This window comes from Pseudophryne corroboree, chromosome 7 (genome assembly GCF_028390025.1).
Source record: "Pseudophryne corroboree isolate aPseCor3 chromosome 7, aPseCor3.hap2, whole genome shotgun sequence".
NCBI lineage: Eukaryota > Metazoa > Chordata > Amphibia > Anura > Myobatrachidae > Pseudophryne > Pseudophryne corroboree.
Window position 1 is genome coordinate 202,319,419 of NC_086450.1, and position 20,852 is coordinate 202,340,270.

Below are 20,852 nucleotides of genomic sequence, written 5' to 3' on the forward strand. Positions count from 1 at the left end.
TTCCTGGACCTCATCCTAACAGGAATAGAGGGGATAGTGAAAACCAAGAATTTTGTTAAGGAGGTGGATCGGAACAGCTATCTTCACTTCAAAAGCAATCATCTCAGAAAATGGAAAAGTAATATCCCGTTCTCACAGTTTCATAGACTAAGAAGGAATTGCAGTGACCTGAAAGAATGTGAAGAACAGTTGGAAATTTACAAGGAAAGGTTCAAGCAGAAAGAATATCCCTCCGAGATCCTGGAAAAAGCCATGGCCAGAACGAAGGGCCTGAAGAGAGAAGACCTGCTAGTTTATAAAACTAAGGATACCAAGAAAGAATCTTCAGCCTTCATAACTTCATATAACCGCCATGAGGACCTTATAAGGAAATCACTTAAATCACATTGGGGGATCCTTCTTATGGACCCGGTACTAAAAGAGATACTCCCACCATGCCCTGAAATTATATATAAAAAATCAAAGAATTTGAAGGACCTGCTAGCCCCAAGTATGCTGAGGACTCCAAAAGAGGAAACAACAATGATGCCAAAATGCGTTGGATCCTTTAAGTGCGGTCGGTGTAATATTTGCAAGTTCCTACACCCCAATAGGAAAAGCTTCAGTGATGTTGAGGGTCAAAAGGAATTTAAAATCAAAGACTTCATCAATTGTAATAACTCGTCGGTGATCTATTTACTGGAGTGCACTTGTGGAAAGAAGTATGTGGGAAAAACGAAGAGGCAACTAAAACTCAGAATACAAGAACACATACGCAACATTAAGAACAAAGTCGAAAGTCACACCATCTCAAGACATTTTAAAGAGAGACACAATTCGAATCCGGAAGAACTGACATTTAAGGCAATAGAACTGGTTAAACTTGGAGAAAGAGGAGGAGACTTGGCAACCAAGCTGTCACAACGAGAAATGTTTTGGATCTTTCACCTAAAAACTATGCACCCACTCGGCCTTAATGAGAATTATGAAATCGCTCCTTTTCTGTAAGGTGCTGTTGAAACTAGTACTCATCCCGCACTAATTTATGTTACACATGTCTGTCAATTATGCACGTTTTCACCAATAAAATCACTAATAAAAATCATGTATTGTGGGCATTCTCTGTTGCATACGAAAGTAATACAGTCAAACCACACTGGAAAGGCCCAAACCCATCCGAACTTGGAAGCGAAGCAGTGTTGGGCCTAAATAGTACCAGATGGGGCGACCCACTGGGAATATTAGGTACTGTACTGAGAGTAAAAGCAACCTCTCAATGTCCAAGTAAGATAGATATACATTGATCACATGATCACTCAAAGGTTCTGATCACTTACATGTGCATATGCATGCACGCACTTTTGAATATGTGTATATATATATATATATATCTATGTGTTAAATTGATATAAATATATATTGCATGCAATTTTACTTCGACTATCTGTCCTGATTAAGCAGCACTTTAGGAATAGTCTACATCTCCAAAATATTTGCACTATTAATAGGGTTCACTCTAGCACTATGCACTGCTTATTAGTATATAGGATACTCCCCCTTCCTATGCACAGAAATATATTTATTTATTTTTATCTTTATTTTCATCTTTATTATTATTATTACTCATTTCTATTTCTTCTGTCTAAATGTCTCATGTAAACTCGGGTGCACTATTATTGGATCCATATACACGCTTGTACCGTTATATTTATGATATGCACCAGTGGAACATACTCTTAAACATTTCTTTATTTGTTCTATGTAAACCTCGGCGAGTACGTTCGGGCAAAATGAGACCTCCCCGCATGAACGTCACCATGGCAACAGGGGATGCTGAAAACTCCGGGACATGTGATGCGTCCCACCAGTGCGTTCCACAACAGCTCAGTTCCGGGACGGGAAGATCACGTGCCGAGAATGACCAATCAAGTGAAGGCGGCCACGGCTAGCGAGGACGTCATCACGCCAGCACTGCAAAGCAGGAAGCGGGGACTTTGGACAGACGGCGCACATGCGCAATCGGACTCTAGAAGACACCGGAAGTGTGGCGGAAGTAGCACACTTCTCCGTGTCTCCCGTTTGGCGGCTCAAACTCCACTCTTAATAAAATGCAGTATCAATTATGTGCCACATATAATCACAATGTAGATTAGTCTGAAATATACTCCTGCTCCAGCAAGATTACACAATCAAATTAACATAGACAGGAAGTGATGTCACTACCTAACCCCAATTAAAGGGGGTATATATAGAAGCCCTGTTGCAACTTGTCACTCACCCCATGAAGAAGTCCTGAGAGACGAAACGCGTTGGGCCTTTACCCAGAGACCTCCAGACATATCAGTTAAGACTCTTGAAATATTTACTTTGCATTTTGCACGTACTGCATGCACTTTATCTAAGGAATTTTTTGCACATACTATATGCACTTTATCGAGGAGATTTCTCTCTTTTTAAAAAAATCTATATCCATTTTTCCCCCCTCCTTTTTGAAATTGGATATGTTCTAGAAAGTTCATTTTATCATAATTTATTATTGGCTACCTATTGTTTTTAGATACTTCTTAGTGTTGTGAACCAGTATTAATAAAATATAAAAAAAATTTTTATATAAGAAATAATTTATTCTTTTTATTTGATAACATATGAACACCTAAGGTCGCTTTGAACCCCTATTCGGTATACCCATTTCGTACTTGCGGCAACCTACCATTGCCGTCTTTTTAGGGGACAGCTGACGCCCAAATAATTGGGAGTGTTTTTGATTTATTTGGGAGTTGTGTTATCACAAGTGGCGCGGCACTTCCTGGCTATCATATATATATATATATAAGCTTAATGACAGCGGCACTCAGCAGACTGGTTGAAGTAAATAAATAGTAGCCTTTACTTCGGTCTTACGCCATTTCGGGGATCACCCCGTCTTCAGGGACAAACAGTACATGTACTGTTTGTCCCTGAAGACGGGGTGATCCCCGAAACGGCGTAGGACCGAATTAAAGGCTACTATTTACTTCAACCAGTCTGCTGAGTGCCGCTGTCATTAAGCTTGTATTCTGGATTACAATATCCCCGGATGCAAGTATTTTTCACCCATAAGCGAGTGCCGAGCCCCCCAGCAGTATATATATATATATATATATATATAAAGAGAGAGAGGGAGAGAGAGAGAGAGAGAGAGAGACTTTTATCTTTTTTAATAGATATTATATACTTACTTACCAGATGGAAAATACTCAGATTCATAGAAATTCAAGAGTTGTTACATTTTTATTAATCTTTAAGAAATCCAATTATAACTGCTTAGGCAGTCATATTTTTGCTCTGGGAGAACAAAAGCAAAAAAACTTATTTAGCTTAAAGAGTGCATCCAAGATGGTTCCCTCACCTTTTGTATGTTGCTGAAACTTTCAGTAAAATATATTAAATTTAGCACAGTCTGTCCAGTATTCTACAATTGTTTGTTTTATTATACATTATAATATTTATTATGTTTATTTTTCGTTATATACTTCATAATAGCATTATTATTATTATTATTATTAGTAAACATAGAAACATAGAATTTGACGGTAGATAAGAACCACTTGGCCCATCTAGTCTGCCCATTTTTTTTATCCTTTAGGTAATCGCAACCCTTTTTGAACCTTAATTCTTTGTAAGGATATTCATATGCCTATCCCAAGCATGTTTAAATTGCTCTACAGTCTTAGCCTCTACCACCTCTGATGGGAGGCTATTCCACTTATCCACTACCCTTTCTGTGAAATTCTTTTTCCTTAAATTTCCCCTGAAGTAGTAGTAGTAGTGCTAGTAGGAGTAGAAATAATAATAATAATAATAATAATAATAATAATAATATTATTTGCATTTATGTTATTTGTTTTAATTATTTATGTATTCTATATATTAATGTATTAATACCCTATTGTATTAAAAGACTCAAATACAGTATCCTCACTTTATGTATCATTACAGTGAAGATACTGCATATAGGGGGCTAATTCAGGTTGGATCGCAAATCGTGATCCAACCAGAAGTTCTGTGTTCGCCACGCAGGCACATGCGCAGGGCCTGTCCTGCGCATGCACCTGCATTTTGTGCGGGTGGCCTGCAGTAAATGCGAATGCCTCTGCCTGATTGACAGGCAGAGGCGTATGCGGGGCGGCAACACTTTGTTTCCAAAGTGGAGATGGAGCGTTGCGGGGGCGGCGGCTTACGAACGGGGTCATGGCGGCATTATCGGAGTGGCTGCCTGATGTCACACACAGCCGCTCTGATCAAAAAGATGGCGGCGGGCCTCCTGCCATCACAGGAGGCTTCACTAATTTCTGTGACCACACACTAATTGCGGCGTGATTGCAATTAGTGCATTGTCGCAGATGGGGGGCGGCGGGTAGCATGCTGGGCAGCCTTGCCCTGCGATGAGCTGCCCCTAACATGTGAGTCAAAGGATTGCAAATTCTGCTTAAAAGCTGAATTTGCAATCCTTACAGAATAGGTCCATATATAAAAAGCTCCCACATCATGCTGACTTTGCACGTTGCCTCCTCCACAAGAAACCAACACATCTCGCCCAAGGAATGCTTTGTCAAGGATTCAATTATTTTACTTTCTATGAGTAATGCAAAGCAAACTCAGGCTGGTTTATTTCGTTTCTTGGATCAATACAATATCCTAAGGGAAAAAAATTTGGACACAGCAAAAACTTATACATCCGTTTATGCCCATGACCTCACTACCTTTGGTTTATTTACAGACTTGAACAAACAGTACTAACCACCTCTCCCATCACTAGCAGACTACAGTTACTTTTCACTAATGATAATGACCCAATGTATTCTTATTTATTCCATTCCATTTATTCATTAACCACTTACTTATTGTTATAGTTCTGTGTATACTATCACAGGAGTCCATCATTCAATACTTAGGCATGTTAAACAAATATCACCAGGGGGATATACTGAGGGGTTTACCTTAGTGCTGTGAAGTTAATGTTTTTTATTCATCATCACTCATTTGTCCTTGCCTATTGATGTTGATGCTGGGGAGAATTGTTTCCTTTTCTTTTTGTGCCTCCTAGTTCTTATTAGAGATGTGTTTTGGTTTTGGTTCTGAATTTTCACCATGTTTTAGGTTTGCAAAATCAACCTGAAATATTTTAGGGTGGATTTGGGATCTGGGTTGTGTTCAAAATAAAAAAATAAAAAATTGATAAAATCAGCCAAAATCATGTGACTTGGGCCTGTTTTTGTACCTATGGTATTATTAAAATCAATAACATTAATTTCCAGTCATTTCCAGTCAGTTTTGCCCACCTCACCATACACTCTCCTGAGTAAAATTGCACTTGAATTCAAGAGGGGAAGTAAGCTATCCCTAACTCTCCCCAAACCCTAATCGTCCCATCCCGTAGAATAACTTTAACCCTCTTTTCCTGCAGCCTAATCTCCCCCCACACACCCCACAGCCTAACTCTAATCCCCTCCCCCAGACAGACATGAGATATAAGGTGGATCTGAGAGTTTAAATTCTAGTTTACATTAAACAGACAATTGGCCTGATTCAGTGATGGACACAGAACTGCATGCAACAGCATCAGTAGCCCATCTGCCACTCTATGCAGATGCCGCTACAAGCTTCTTCCCTAGAGTGCATCAATACAGCCCAATGTTGACAATACTAAATTCCTTTGTCGTATAAACAACCCTTTATGAAGCTAAGAACACTGTACGCTGTTTACTTAAGAAGTACCGTGATGGTACGCTATCTGCGTAGCGATCGCTCAGCCGTAGGCGAGACGCTCAAGCGTCACGTTCGCTCGCGGCCCAGTGATCACAGGACACGTTATTGGTTATGTCTAGGGGAATGATTCGCTGTAGCGTAGCTTACGCTCGAGACCACGAGGAGGTCACCAGCGATGCAGACGCTTACAACACTATACCTTTATGTTAAAACCTTATACCAATGAAATACACAGAATACCTTAACGTGAGTACAGGGTGTAAGTGCAACCTTGTGTAACCTGACTATCTACAAAGCTGCTTGAGCGTCACCGACGCTCAAGTGAACACTTAACACTATAGAAAATACACAGATACTGGTTTAGGTTCCAAGGCCTATTAACTGTATTATATCTAATATACTTGTAAAAAGGGGGTAACAGTACAAATGATACACTACAATATAACAGAGACTTCCTAACCACAGATCTAAACAATAAATACAAAAAGACAATACTACACTGACCTAAATGCAATACAGTACAATACTATAATACTATGAGAGATATAAGAGAAAAGAGGAGAGAGAGAGAGAGAGAGAGAGAGAGAGAGAGAGAGAGAGACGGAGAGAGATGAGAGAAATTGGCTCACAATAACATTAAAAGACAATATGGTTGCAGCGAAGCTTACACATGTGAGGAACAATCGCTGCGCAGTTTAATAAATGCTGAGAATCTTTGTTTAGAAAGTACTTGAGCTTACCTATGCTGCCTGTCCCTATATACACAACACCCAGCTACACAATCGTCCCTACAATGCCGCATGGGGCAGAAGCTAGACTCCATTTTGGGAAAAACTCCAATTGATTCCAAAATGTCCAAGCCTCAAAACAATGCATATGTTCTGATTTTACAATTCCAAACAATCTAAATCACCTTTCACAATTTCAAGCAAACACAGTATCTCTATAACCAGAGCATATGAGTTATCACAAGACCAGACCACCAGGTACTCACAAGTATCAGCCTGCCATTGCTACCAGCACATATTCAAAAGTACTGCATGGTGGTATTTATGATTAACAAGATCCCAGCTACCATCACAGATTCCACAGGGCACCAACACAAACACCCAACAATCATCCCAGCCAAGTTACAATATCCTATTTAAACCAGAAAGCAATATGTCTATATTTCCTTCTATAGCCATGTGATTCTATACTTAGCCTTTGGGAAGGAATTCTGTCCTGGGGATGTAGCCGCCATGCTGCTTGATGCTAGCTTAGTTCTGAGTGAGAGAGTCAGCCCCGTGATCTCCAGTGGGTATATCATACCTGCATTCCAGCTGTGGGGGTGTGTCAACCACCGGAAGTGTGTGTCCCTCCCAGCATGTGAGCCAGCTGCATCAGTGGCCTTGGTTATGTAACACAATGGGTGATGACCAACACATTCCTGTCTAGTGAGAAGCTATTGTTTGGCGAATACAAAACAGAATCCTGTCTCTGGGCTTTGTTTTATATTCATGATGTCCACTTTCAGTTGAGACAATGACATCTCAGCCCTCATTCTCCTGTATACAAATCCAGCCCCATTTGTAAACACAGGTGTTGGCCTTCCTCATTGAGTCTCAAAAGCTCAGTGTAATTAAAGACTATTGTACTCCGTCTGCGGGAAAGATACTGATTTGGAGTACAATTGATCTTCAATTACTATTCCTGTGTTTACCTTATGCATGTATAGATATGAGGCCCTCTTAACATGCAAACTATTGTTTGGGGGATCTCTGAGGTCAAAGAGACATTTGAGACCTACTGATGCCTGTCTCCAACTGTTCAGATGCATGACTAAGTAAGGACAAATAATAATAAATAAATGGACATAACTTCTTATGTCCATAACTATTCGCACGAGCAATTAATCTGCTCCAAACCAACACCGGAATATTACTATTTAAATACTCTTCCGATAGGTACCAAACACCACTGTCTGACTCCTGTTAGGCCCTTCGCACAATACAAAGAGGGATTCCTCCGTTCAGGGACATTCTATATTAACCAAACTTTCAGAATCTATCAAAGGGACCATAATCTATAAACTACATTAATTGTGAAAATATGTAACGAATGAGTCGCACGCTACGACTACGTAAACTCTACCGTAAATACGCATACCGTGCGCCTGCGGGTGCCCGCGGCTGTGAGTATGTGTACGTACGGGAGAGCGTACGCCCGCGCAGCGCGGACATGAATGAGGTGCAAATATGGCAACGTGCATAGAGACATTTTTCTGACTTCGACAGTCCACCCTTTGGCAGTCAATAATAACTGCCACAAAACATTTAAGGAGAAAAATGTAAGTCAGGGGTTAATTGATTTCCATGGTGGGGTAAGGAAGAAGAGAGGAGTAGGTGTGAAAAGGGTATGACCTAGTGAGAAAGTAGAAGCATGTGTGTATGAGTCCATGTTTGGGGGGTCATGTATCATCGTGCCGTACGTGTGGTAAATCAAGCTTCGAGGTATTGCGAAGTATACATTTGAATTCCTTCTTATCCTGTGGTACAGGTCTGTGGATGGGCTGTCAAACTCTACCGAGCTCATTTCGGCTGTGGTTGTAACAAAATGGGGATGCACATTTTAGTTGATGATACATGAATGAAGGAGGTATGTGGTTGCTGCTATCTGTGCCTGTATTCCCTATCGTCTATGTGTGTCGTTACCTGGGGGTTGTAGAGATGAAGATAAAGAACACTTACGAAAAATGCAATGATATTCTATGTCAGGGAAATGTACATCTGTTGTTGAAGTTGTGTTCGGTATCTGTTGAGAGTCGTCTTCTTTGCGCTGTATTGCTCCTTAGGCATGAGCAAATAGCTTTGTCTGAGCCATCAGATTTACAAAAAAATGTTGGGCTAGCGTGAGTTTAAAAGTACTAGGGAAACTGGGGATCCATGGCAAAGTTCATCAAGTGTCCATATCATAGGTTGTCAAAACTTCATCTTTGGTGCTTGTCTGTTGTCTGTATAGCGTCTCGTCAACTTCCTCGTCCAAGGGGGTCTTTGTATCTTGGAGAAAAGCAGAAAAACAGGTGAAAGAAACGGACCGTATAATCGCATTTTCATCACATTCTGGTTTCTATCATTGGGTCATAAATCAAATCCAGGTTAATTACAGTTTCCTCACTCCTCAAGCTCATCACTTTTGTACTTTGTTTGCACCTCATTAAAGCCTGCCCGCATCTAAATATCAATCCAATCGATATAACGACACCCAAGATACATAGTAGAAACTTTCCAACATCCATTATGACTCCTTGAGCCCAGTCTCCTAAACCGGAGAACCAATTTTGCGGGTTCAACCATGACACCCAACCAGTCAGCTCATTACCTACAGCAGCAAGGGTGAGATTGTGTTTTCGACGAAATTCCCATTTTAATTGCAGAATATCGTCCATCTTTTGGTCTATGACCTCTACCGGATCCTCGGTGCTATTTGTGATATACGTGCAACACTTTATGCCGTACTGTGTTGCCAATGTAACACAATATCCGCCTGTTACTGCTGTAAGATAATTAAGAACCATCCTATGCTGAACTAGTTCTGTTTTGTAAGCTTGAAGTTCTCTTCCAGTGTATCTAAACGTGTCATCATACATTTCAGTGATATTATCTAACAAATTGGCGAGTGCGGAAATGTATCTATAATTCATCACACCTCGAGCGGTGCGAGTGAAATCTAACGCTACCAGAACCTGAATCCCGGTGGATTCATGGATAAGATCAGAGGCCGGATGCTCTAACCTTTCTGACAGTTGTCTTTTAACCCGGTGCTCGTAGTGAGTGTGAGTATAAGGAGCTTGGGCACCACGGTGTATGTCCTTCATTTTGTCATGTGTAAAAGTCATCACTTCAGGCAATACTTTTCCAATATAACACAATCCTTCAGAGTTTGGGGCTAGCCACTTGTACGCCTTTCTCCCGCATATGAAATATGCGTCATCGGGGAGAACATAAGGGACGGAGAAGGACATGACCATGTTACAAACCTTCCAGGTGAAATCTCCTGACCCTAATTCTTCCATCTGCCTAATGCACGTATCAGTTTGTATGACATGTGCACAGTATCCTGGTGATACCTCTCCAACTCTAGTAATCCTATTTCCTAAGGTATATCGATACCGAAAAGATTTTCCTCTACTGGCTATGTGGCGTACGAGCTCGGTATCTGTAGGCATTCTATCTGCTCTGTGTGAAAAGGTCATGGTAAGGTTGCTCCATGACACTTCCCAATTTCCCGGTTTTCTAGGATTGGAGATATTAAAACATAAGAGGGACCTATCCACATGGTATTGGTGGAGCTTCAAACTAGGAGGGCTGGAGATGTTAAACCTCCGGTCCACCGGTCTCCCACCACTTAGCTCAAGTACCTCCCCTACCGTTAAAGGAAATGGTACTAGCCCTGATTTACTATGACCCTGAGGTACTTGAGAGCATACCCAACAATCGGTCTTGTTTAATACGTTACCCACTAAGGAGTGATAGTCACTCAATGGATGCCGGTCCATATGGATATTAAAACTGGATTGGCATTTCTTTGTTACAGAGCCTACAGATACAACTTTCTTTTTGAACTAACATTCCTTCACAGTTGTTTACAAATAACATGGTTGTTAGATCGTGCCCGGTACTCGCCTTTGCTTGGTGATTGGGTTGCTATTGGAAATTTACACCTCCGTCTCAGTCATCAGGACCTTTCTGGATCCTTTCTCGACCTCACTGGTACTCTCACCGAAACAGACTGCTCTGGTCAACATCATGGTTAACGGGAAAAATCCATATCACAGTCTCTTGGGGCAAGTCCATCTTACAGGAGGAGAAAAGAAGAAATTTGTAAATGGGGTATAAGAAAATCAGTTTGAGGGGGAGAGAACTCGTTACGATAATAAGTTCTCTCGTCTTGTTGTTCTTCTTGTTCTGCTGTCCTCTCAAAGGTGTTGTCTCTCAGTCTTCAAAAACGATCATTCTGGTGATGCAATATTCCTTCCTAACCGACGATCTTTCTGTAAGGAGCAAAAATCTGGCATTACCATTGGTTAACACTTAGGGGTGACATACCATCTTTAAATCATGGAAACATGAGTGAGGAGAGAGAGAAAATAAAAAAACAAAAGAGATAGAGAACAATTCATGTGCATATATACATTACATAACTCGACAATAACCATCAATAAGAAAAGAGAAACAAAGCATTTTTAAACATTGTAAGAAAACATTGTTAGCATTAGAAAAACATTGTCAGACTTATTAGGCTGTCATATCTATGTATCTACTGGTCTCCTTGAGCAGTCCCTCCCCACCAGCACTTGCATTATTCCACTGTCTGTATCTGGCCAGAATACATTGTGGTGGATAGGTCATGCTGGGGTTTGGTAGACTTCTGCAAGGACCAAGCGAATATGCAATGTTTGAATTCTTACCAATAATCGTCAGAGATGGGGATAGAGAGAGAAAGAAAAAAACATTTTTCACAAATACATTTACAACGTTTAACCTGGTCATTCCTGTGTCTTCAGTGAATGACCTCCCAATTTACTAACCGTTACCTCAGGCTTACCATCAGTTCTAATGATCACCTTTCCTGACTATATATTATGGGTGTGGCCCAAAATTCTTCCTATATGATCCCTGCTTGTAATTTGGTGTGTCATATTCATGCTCATTTTCATGTCTAGGGGGTCTAACTTTATGTGGGTTATTACAGTTACTGGCATAATGCCCTTCTCTTCTACAATGATAACAAACCCTGGGCTTCCTCCAAGTGTCAGTGAAATGGGGTCTTGGCTGATTTGATGCCTCCTCAAACGTTTGGATGCTCATCACCATCAACCGCTTTCCCTGTACCTACCTGATTCCTTGGATACCATGATTATGTCGTTGTCTAGGGAGTTGATATACCTTCTGTGAATCTTTGATCATACAGTTAGATCTTTCCTAGGATCTGGGTAACCAGACATGATTGATCTCAATTCTGTCCGGGACCAGGGATGGCGCATTGCACTGTCCTTGACGGGAATGGTTCCCTGATCGTCAGTCTTCCCATTGGGGACTGTGATCACCCTGACAGGACTAAACTCAATCACATCACCTTGTTTTGGTCTTACAATATGGGGTACATTTGTTTGTGCGTGATATAAAACATTGTACGTACCTGTGGACACGACCTCACCTGACCCTCCGTTAGGGGGTTTGATTATTGCCTTTACCAATTTGGTCGTGTCCACCTGGATGTCTTGTAGGATGGCTTCTGGAAGAGGTGCCGACATCGTTCTGGGCTCACTTTTCTTGTTTGTATTCCTGAGGAAAGTTTAACATGGGGTGCGACTTGCATGGGTTAATAGTTGTACATTCAACAGTATTACAATAATCATTGTTACATTCATTACACTTATTCTTATTATCTATACTACAGTTGCTAAGAGCATTTTTATTGTTCCACTTTTGTGCTTTTCTCTCCGCAATCAACTCCTCTCCTGCTGCCATGTCTCTCCCCTCAAGATAAGAGTCAGAAAAGTCAATAGACTCTTTTTGTAATTCACTTTCCTGTTGCCATAACTGTAAATATTCATAATGTTTATTTTGTCTCTTCGTTGGTTCAATGAGACTTATCCTCCTCCTTAAATTTTGTAACACTACTGGACTAAAGCTACCTATTCTTGGGAATTTGTCCCTGTCTTGTACAGTCATTCTCTCCCATTCATCACATAAAACCTCTGTGTGACTACCGTATTTTTCACACATTACATATCGTGCCGACCCAACTGGTCGGTTCACAGAATCAACTTGAACCAGGGTTGATCGCCCCCTACCTGAACAAATGGCCCCCATAATCTGCAGGCGTTGCTTATTCCTCCTTGAATATCAAGGCTTTCAGCGAACCCTTACAAACAAACCAAGATGTCCTTGGGCAGGCCGGCGGTGGTGGTTTATCAAGTACCCCACTTACTTCTCGCCCACGTTGGCCTGTGCTGCAATCACTGTAGCCAGAGCTGCTGTACCCAACCTAGGGCCCCTGTGAACCTTTATTTACTGGAACATATGAGGGTTACCCGCAGGACACTTACTCTTTCCAGTAAAGTTGGGGTTGTTAGATAGTTCCTGAGTGACCAGCGAACTTCCCTTCCAAAAATAAAAAATTACACAAATCACGTCAGAATGTACAAATAGCGTTTGTGACCACTTTACTCTAATGGTATTAGGTCAGATTACTAACTACTGCACACAATTACGTGCGGTCCAATCGTTCAGTATACGAGCACTACTTGTCATGTACTGAAAGATCAATGGAATCTATGTTTCCGGCTGCGATTCCTTCAGCCAGAGCTTGTATGGCCTATATGGGTTCTGCACCAACACCCCAGGCGTTGTGCCACTGAACTTTTATAGCGGACCTTTTACCTTACGACCTCCTGGTCTTGTTACCTTATGACCTCCTGGTCTTGTTACCTTATGACCTCCTGGTCTTGTTCCTTATGACCTCCTGGTCTTGTTACCTTATGGTCCGCTATACTCTAATGCTCAAATATTATTTAACCAGGGATGCCTCCCTAGCCACCGTATATGTCACTTACACGTATGTCCCTTGACGAGTACCCGGCTTTCCTTTTGGTTCCACCTTAAAGTTATATAAACTTTTGTATACAAAACACACTCACTCAACACATGTACACTTTGTTTCTATATCTATTTCTGCGCAGAAATTTGTCTTTAGCCCAACAGTGTTACCAATTAGGAGCAGGATCTGTTAAACTAAATTTCAGATTTTCCAAAAATAGATTTGCGTTATTTACCGCGTCGCGTTATCTACCGCTGTGCGTTAATTATCGCCTTTGCGTTACTTCACTTTATCACAACTTGAGCTACGTGGGCGTAACCGGATGCTACGTTGCGTAATGAACGCTGCGTGCGTCTGCCTTTTGGATTGCGTACGCTAGTCTTTGTTAGCGACACGTGTACGCAATGCAAAGATCCACCGTAACACAATATATTTTTATCAATGCAAATGATCCCTGATCATCTACCGCAATCCACACTGACTGCCTTGTATCTCAGACAAACCGTGTGTTGTTCTATACTTTAACTATTACCTCTACTATAAAATAACAGCAAATCTCTTTTAGCACTTTCTATCAACTATAAAATTGGCAAACAGGAATAGTGATATACGAAAATGAAATACACAAGTGAAAAGAAATGCAGGTATGTATGCGTACGCAAGACAAAAGAAAAATAAACAGTTTTAAAAAGACACAAGCGTTTTGTTCTTACTTCCGGTTACCGGGTTCCTTCAGCACTCTTTATCTAAGCGAAGCAGACGCTTATCCCGCCAGCACTATGAGACAATCTCCCACCCTTTGCTGGGGGATAATGTCTGCTGATCTACCTAGTGCAGATGTGAGAAGTATAGGACGAGCCCGCAATTGACAATACTAAATTCCTTTGTCGTATAAACAACCCTTTATGAAGCTAAGAACACTGTACGCTGTTTACTTAAGAAGTACCGTGATGGTACGCTATCTGCGTAGCGATCGCTCAGCCGTAGGCGAGACGCTCAAGCGTCACGTTCGCTCGCGGCCCAGTGATCACAGGACACGTTATTGGTTATGTCTAGGGGAATGATTCGCTGTAGCGTAGCTTACGCTCGAGACCACGAGGAGGTCACCAGCGATGCAGACGCTTACAACACTATACCTTTATGTTAAAACCTTATACCAATGAAATACACAGAATACCTTAACGTGAGTACAGGGTGTAAGTGCAACCTTGTGTAACCTGACTATCTACAAAGCTGCTTGAGCGTCACCGACGCTCAAGTGAACACTTAACACTATAGAAAATACACAGATACTGGTTTAGGTTCCAAGGCCTATTAACTGTATTATATCTAATATACTTGTAAAAAGGGGGTAACAGTACAAATGATACACTACAATATAACAGAGACTTCCTAACCACAGATCTAAACAATAAATACAAAAAGACAATACTACACTGACCTAAATGCAATACAGTACAATACTATAATACTATGAGAGATATAAGAGAAAAGAGGAGAGAGAGAGAGAGAGAGAGAGAGAGAGAGACGGAGAGAGATGAGAGAAATTGGCTCACAATAACATTAAAAGACAATATGGTTGCAGCGAAGCTTACACATGTGAGGAACAATCGCTGCGCAGTTTAATAAATGCTGAGAATCTTTGTTTAGAAAGTACTTGAGCTTACCTATGCTGCCTGTCCCTATATACACAACACCCAGCTACACAATCGTCCCTACAATGCCGCATGGGGCAGAAGCTAGACTCCATTTTGGGAAAAACTCCAATTGATTCGAAAATGTCCAAGCCTCAAAACAATGCATATGTTCTGATTTTACAATTCCAAACAATCTAAATCACCTTTCACAATTTCAAGCAAACACAGTATCTCTATAACCAGAGCATATGAGTTATCACAAGACCAGACCACCAGGTACTCACAAGTATCAGCCTGCCATTGCTACCAGCACATATTCAAAAGTACTGCATGGTGGTATTTATGATTAACAAGATCCCAGCTACCATCACAGATTCCACAGGGCACCAACACAAACACCCAACAATCATCCCAGCCAAGTTACAATATCCTATTTAAACCAGAAAGCAATATGTCTATATTTCCTTCTATAGCCATGTGATTCTATACTTAGCCTTTGGGAAGGAATTCTGTCCTGGGGATGTAGCCGCCATGCTGCTTGATGCTAGCTTAGTTCTGAGTGAGAGAGTCAGCCCCGTGATCTCCAGTGGGTATATCATACCTGCATTCCAGCTGTGGGGGTGTGTCAACCACCGGAAGTGTGTGTCCCTCCCAGCATGTGAGCCAGCTGCATCAGTGGCCTTGGTTATGTAACACAATGGGTGATGACCAACACATTCCTGTCTAGTGAGAAGCTATTGTTTGGCGAATACAAAACAGAATCCTGTCTCTGGGCTTTGTTTTATATTCATGATGTCCACTTTCAGTTGAGACAATGACATCTCAGCCCTCATTCTCCTGTATACAAATCCAGCCCCATTTGTAAACACAGGTGTTGGCCTTCCTCATTGAGTCTCAAAAGCTCAGTGTAATTAAAGACTATTGTACTCCGTCTGCGGGAAAGATACTGATTTGGAGTACAATTGATCTTCAATTACTATTCCTGTGTTTACCTTATGCATGTATAGATATGAGGCCCTCTTAACATGCAAACTATTGTTTGGGGGATCTCTGAGGTCAAAGAGACATTTGAGACCTACTGATGCCTGTCTCCAACTGTTCAGATGCATGACTAAGTAAGGACAAATAATAATAAATAAATGGACATAACTTCTTATGTCCATAACTATTCGCACGAGCAATTAATCTGCTCCAAACCAACACCGGAATATTACTATTTAAATACTCTTCCGATAGGTACCAAACACCACTGTCTGACTCCTGTTAGGCCCTTCGCACAATACAAAGAGGGATTCCTCCGTTCAGGGACATTCTATATTAACCAAACTTTCAGAATCTATCAAAGGGACCATAATCTATAAACTACATTAATTGTGAAAATATGTAATGAATGAGTCGCACGCTACGACTACGTAAACTCTACCGTAAATACGCATACCGTGCGCCTGCGGGTGCCCGCGGCTGTGAGTATGTGTACGTACGGGAGAGCGTACGCCCGCACAGCGCGGACATGAATGAGGTGCAAATATGGCAACGTGCATAGAGACATTTTTCTGACTTCGACAGTGTGTAAGCCAACTTTTTAAATCTATATTGTACATGCATTAATACTGAGTGGTGTGTCCTTAGACACTGGCGTCTGTGTACATAGACTCTCATTAACACACCTCATAATACCTCTTTTACACTCTGCCTGACCCGGGATACTAAAAATGGGCTGGGGATTTCATTACACTTTAATTTCTCACACCACCACTGGGACCTGCGTTATCGCCACTCACACAGGATGCTTGGAGATTACATCATTTCCAAGTGTCTTGAGCCGCCAATCAGCAGCCTGTTAAGCATGACCCAGGTCCGTCTTTTACACTGAACTGGGTCCCAGCTTGACCCTTTCACACGGAGCTGAAGCATGGGTCGCGCCGGATTGCCCCAGCAATAACCCGGGTTCTTCTCAGCTCAGTGTGGTGTATTACATGCCCAGTGAGCTACTTGTGCATTACTAAAGGTTTTTCAGCAGAACATTGCCCAGAGCATCACCTTGCCTTTGCCGGCTTACTTTCTTCCCATAGTGCATCCTAGTACCATGTCTTCCCCAGGTAAATGACACAAATGCACTCAGGGATCACATGATATAAAAGAAACTGTGATTTAACAGACAAGGCCACATCCTTCCATTGCTCCCTAGCCCAGTTCTGAAGCTCACATGCCCACTGTAGGTGCTGTCAGTTGTGGACAGGGGTCATCAGAGCCAGCCCTAACCAATATGATGCCCTAGGCAAGATTTTGGCTGGTGCCCCCTAGCACCACCGCTGGTTCCGCCTCTGACCTTCCACCTCTTTCCCAGCACCATCACCCCTCACCCATAGCAGTCCTTATTTTGGTGTTTGTACCCGCTATATTTTAAATAGGAACAGTTTGCACATTTGGCGCACAGCCCGAAAAGGGGTGTGTTTTTGCTGGCAAGGGGCATGGTCGCACAATAGTAACCCCAATTCCAATTACACCACACAGTACTGCAACTTCATTCACATTTGATCATGCGATAGTGTTCATAAATCCCACAGTAGTATCACTTTACCTTATAAACGTTACTAATCACAGTAGAGACCCTTATTCACATTACATCACACCCTATTGCTCTTTATTTTACATTAGACAACACAGTAGTGCCCTTTCTATATGCAACGCCACATACTGTAGTAGAGCACCTTATACACATAATGCCACATATTAGTAATGCATTTATACACATAATTCCACACAGTAATGCCCCTTACACATATGTCCTTATAAACATAATGCGCCTTACACATTATGACAACCTTTATTAATGCCCTTTTACACATAATGTCCCTTACACATAAGCCACACTTTATTAATGCCCTTATACACATAATGACACACATAGTGCCCCCTACACATTTGCTGCACATTATTACTGCCCCATACACATAATAATACACATAAAGTAGTACCCTTTTACACATATGCCGCACATTATTGATGCCCTTATACACATAATGACACGCATAGTGCCCCTTACACATATGTTGCACATTAATAATGCATTTTTATATGACACACATAATGCTCCTTACACATATTCTGAACACGACAGCACAACCAACCCACTCACATGCACACAGCAATCACACTGCCACTAACACTGTGACCTCTGCCTCTGCTTGGATACAGATGTGTCCTCATAAATATTGCCTCAATGCTAACATCTGGCACCTTTGTGTAATGAAAATGCATCTTATTTGCATTGCTATGTGGCTAGGATGCACAAGCTGCTTCTACTGATTAAAATGATATGCAGCATGCCTATATACTGTGTGAGACTATGGCTGTATCTGCATATGAAATGCTACACACAGAATATAGGCATGCCGCATATCATTTTAATCAGCAGAAGCTGCTGATGCCCCTAGGCATATCAAATGCCCTAGGCAATTGCCTAGTTTGCCTATGCCTATGGCCGACTCTGGGGGTTATCATGACCAGTTTGTGACTACACAGCACTGTATGCAGCAAGCTGCAATGTTCTGTGTGTTCTAACACTTTTCTTTCATAGCTAGCATTAACTTTTTAAGCAATTTGGGCTACAATAGCTCTTCTGTGGGATAGTAGTATACAGGCTAGCCTATACTAGCCAACGTGCATCAGTGAGCCTTAGGCATATCCACAGAGCCGGTGACTGAGGCAGGGCTAGGGTACTTATAGGTGTGAGTGGGAGTGGAGCTGCCTTGAGGGCATTTATGTATCATAGTGAGGTGAGTGAGGCTGGGCTAGGGCACTTATAGGTGTGAGTGGGAGTGGAGCTGCATTGAGGGCATTTATGTATCATAGTGAGGTGAGTGAGGCAGGGCTAGGGCACTTATAGGTGTGAGTGGGAGTGGAGCTGCATTGAGTGCATTTATGTATCATAGTGAGGTGACTGAGGCAGCGCTAGGGTACTTATAGGTGTGAGTGGGAGGAGGCTGGGGCAAGAGCACATATGAGCTTGACATATTATAATAAAACCAACCTCCACAGCCCACACTTTAACAGTTTTTTTTTTACTGGTTTAAGCACCAGTTTATGCTTAACTCCCACTGTAGCTCCACCCACATCATCCACAGCTCCACCTCCCAGGGGGGACCTGCCTAAAGTATTTTGTAAGTGCTATTCGTAACAATTTCTGATGGCAGCAATGCACATCCATGACCCTGTTGCTGACCCTTAATAAAGGTGGAATAAAAAACGAAATGACTGTGGGGCAGGCCGGGAGCTATGATGAATGTCTTAACACATATCTCCAGCCTGTGATGCCGATAATTATTGTCAAAGTCGAAAAATATTCCAGTACACACATCACGTACTAACCACACACACATGCCCGCTGCGCGTGCACTTGTTCCGCCGTGCGTGCACATATCCGCAATATGCGTATGGTCGCTCCCGCGGTCCTGCGCGTGGTATGGGTATTTATGGTGGAGTTTGTGAGCGCATAGAGGGTATCAAAACATTACATATTTAATCCAAATAGTGCACATTGTACACATAGCCCCCCTGCACCACATCAGCAAGTATCAACAGTTTAAATGATTCCAGGACTAAGGGATTCGCCTTTGCATGATAGGAAGGGACAGACTAAGGTTATAAGGTGGTGTCTGGTATCCAGCTGTAGGGTATTTTAAGGGTAACATTCCGGTGTTGGTTAGAGGAAGATCGCATGTTCCTGCGTATAGTTATGTGCAGAAGTAGAATATAGATATAAACTGTATTTACTGTATATTATGTATGCGGCGGGAATCCAGAGGAGACCACCCACAAGAGCAGTTGAGAAAGACATCGCCCACCTTTTCAAATCATCTTATGAACTCTCCTGTAATGTAAAGATGCATCCCTGTGTCCAATGGACAAAGGGATTACAGTATCCATTGTATTGCTTTTGGAAGTAGTGTATAAAAAGCCTGTTGCTGACTGGCCGGTCAGAAGACTCTTAACGCTATCTACCTGATTAGCGGAGGACTGGACCAGGAAGCGCATGCGAATATTCTCACGTATGTGCATTGACAGTAGCCATTTACTCTGTTGTATTGTAGTGTATAAATTGTATTGTTATCCCCTTCCAGATATATACGCTGAGGTGTCGGAGCCCAGTGTTTAACTACAAATCGGTGTTGCGTCCTCTTTTCCCTGCTAGGGTTTAAAGCGTATTACATTACCTAACTGAATAAGGTTTAAAGTATATCAAGAGTGTGTGTGCGCTGTGTGTACTTTGTACCCCCAGCGCGGCGTTTGTACGCTAAGTCCGTACACGGTACGGGACTCTGTACGCAAATAGCGTACAAAGTACGTAGAGTGCATATTAAGTCTAGCGGCCGCAGCGGCTCCATGGTAAAGGTGTGTTTAAAGGTATAGCTTTATGGTTTAAGATAATATCGACATTATCATTATGGTCAATTTTTAATTCGCTGGCTTTTTGGATGTCATTATAAATACTTTTGGCCTTCTCATTTTATAGTGGTGTGCTGGTCTCCTGCTGCATGCCTTTTCTGGATACTTCAAGGTGTGATATGTGATATATATTTGTAACATACAGTACCAGTCAAAAGTTTGGACACACCTTCTCATTCAATGGTTTTTATTTATTTTAATTATTTTCTACATTGTAGATTAATACTAAAGACATCAAAACTATGAAAGAACACATATGGAATTATGTTGTAGACAAAAAAGTGTTAAACAAATCAAAATATGTTTTATATTTTAGATTCCTCAAAGTACCCCTATTTTGCTTTGATGACAGCTTTGCACACTCTTGGCATTCTCTCTATCAGCTTCATGAGGTAGTCTACCGGAATGGTTTTCCAACAGTCTTAAAGGAGTTCCCAGAGGTGCTGAGCACTTGTT

At 41.7% G+C, this 20,852-nt stretch overlaps 1 protein-coding gene and 1 pseudogene across 1 annotated transcript in view; both read left to right on the forward strand.

Annotated features, from left to right (window-relative positions):
• LOC134944978 (uncharacterized) overlaps window positions 1–20,852 on the forward strand; it is a 283,560-nt gene that overhangs the window by 156,305 nt on the left and 106,403 nt on the right. The gene's annotated exons all lie outside the window — the stretch shown is intronic.
• LOC134946783 (5S ribosomal RNA) lies at window positions 1,118–1,236 on the forward strand (annotated as a pseudogene).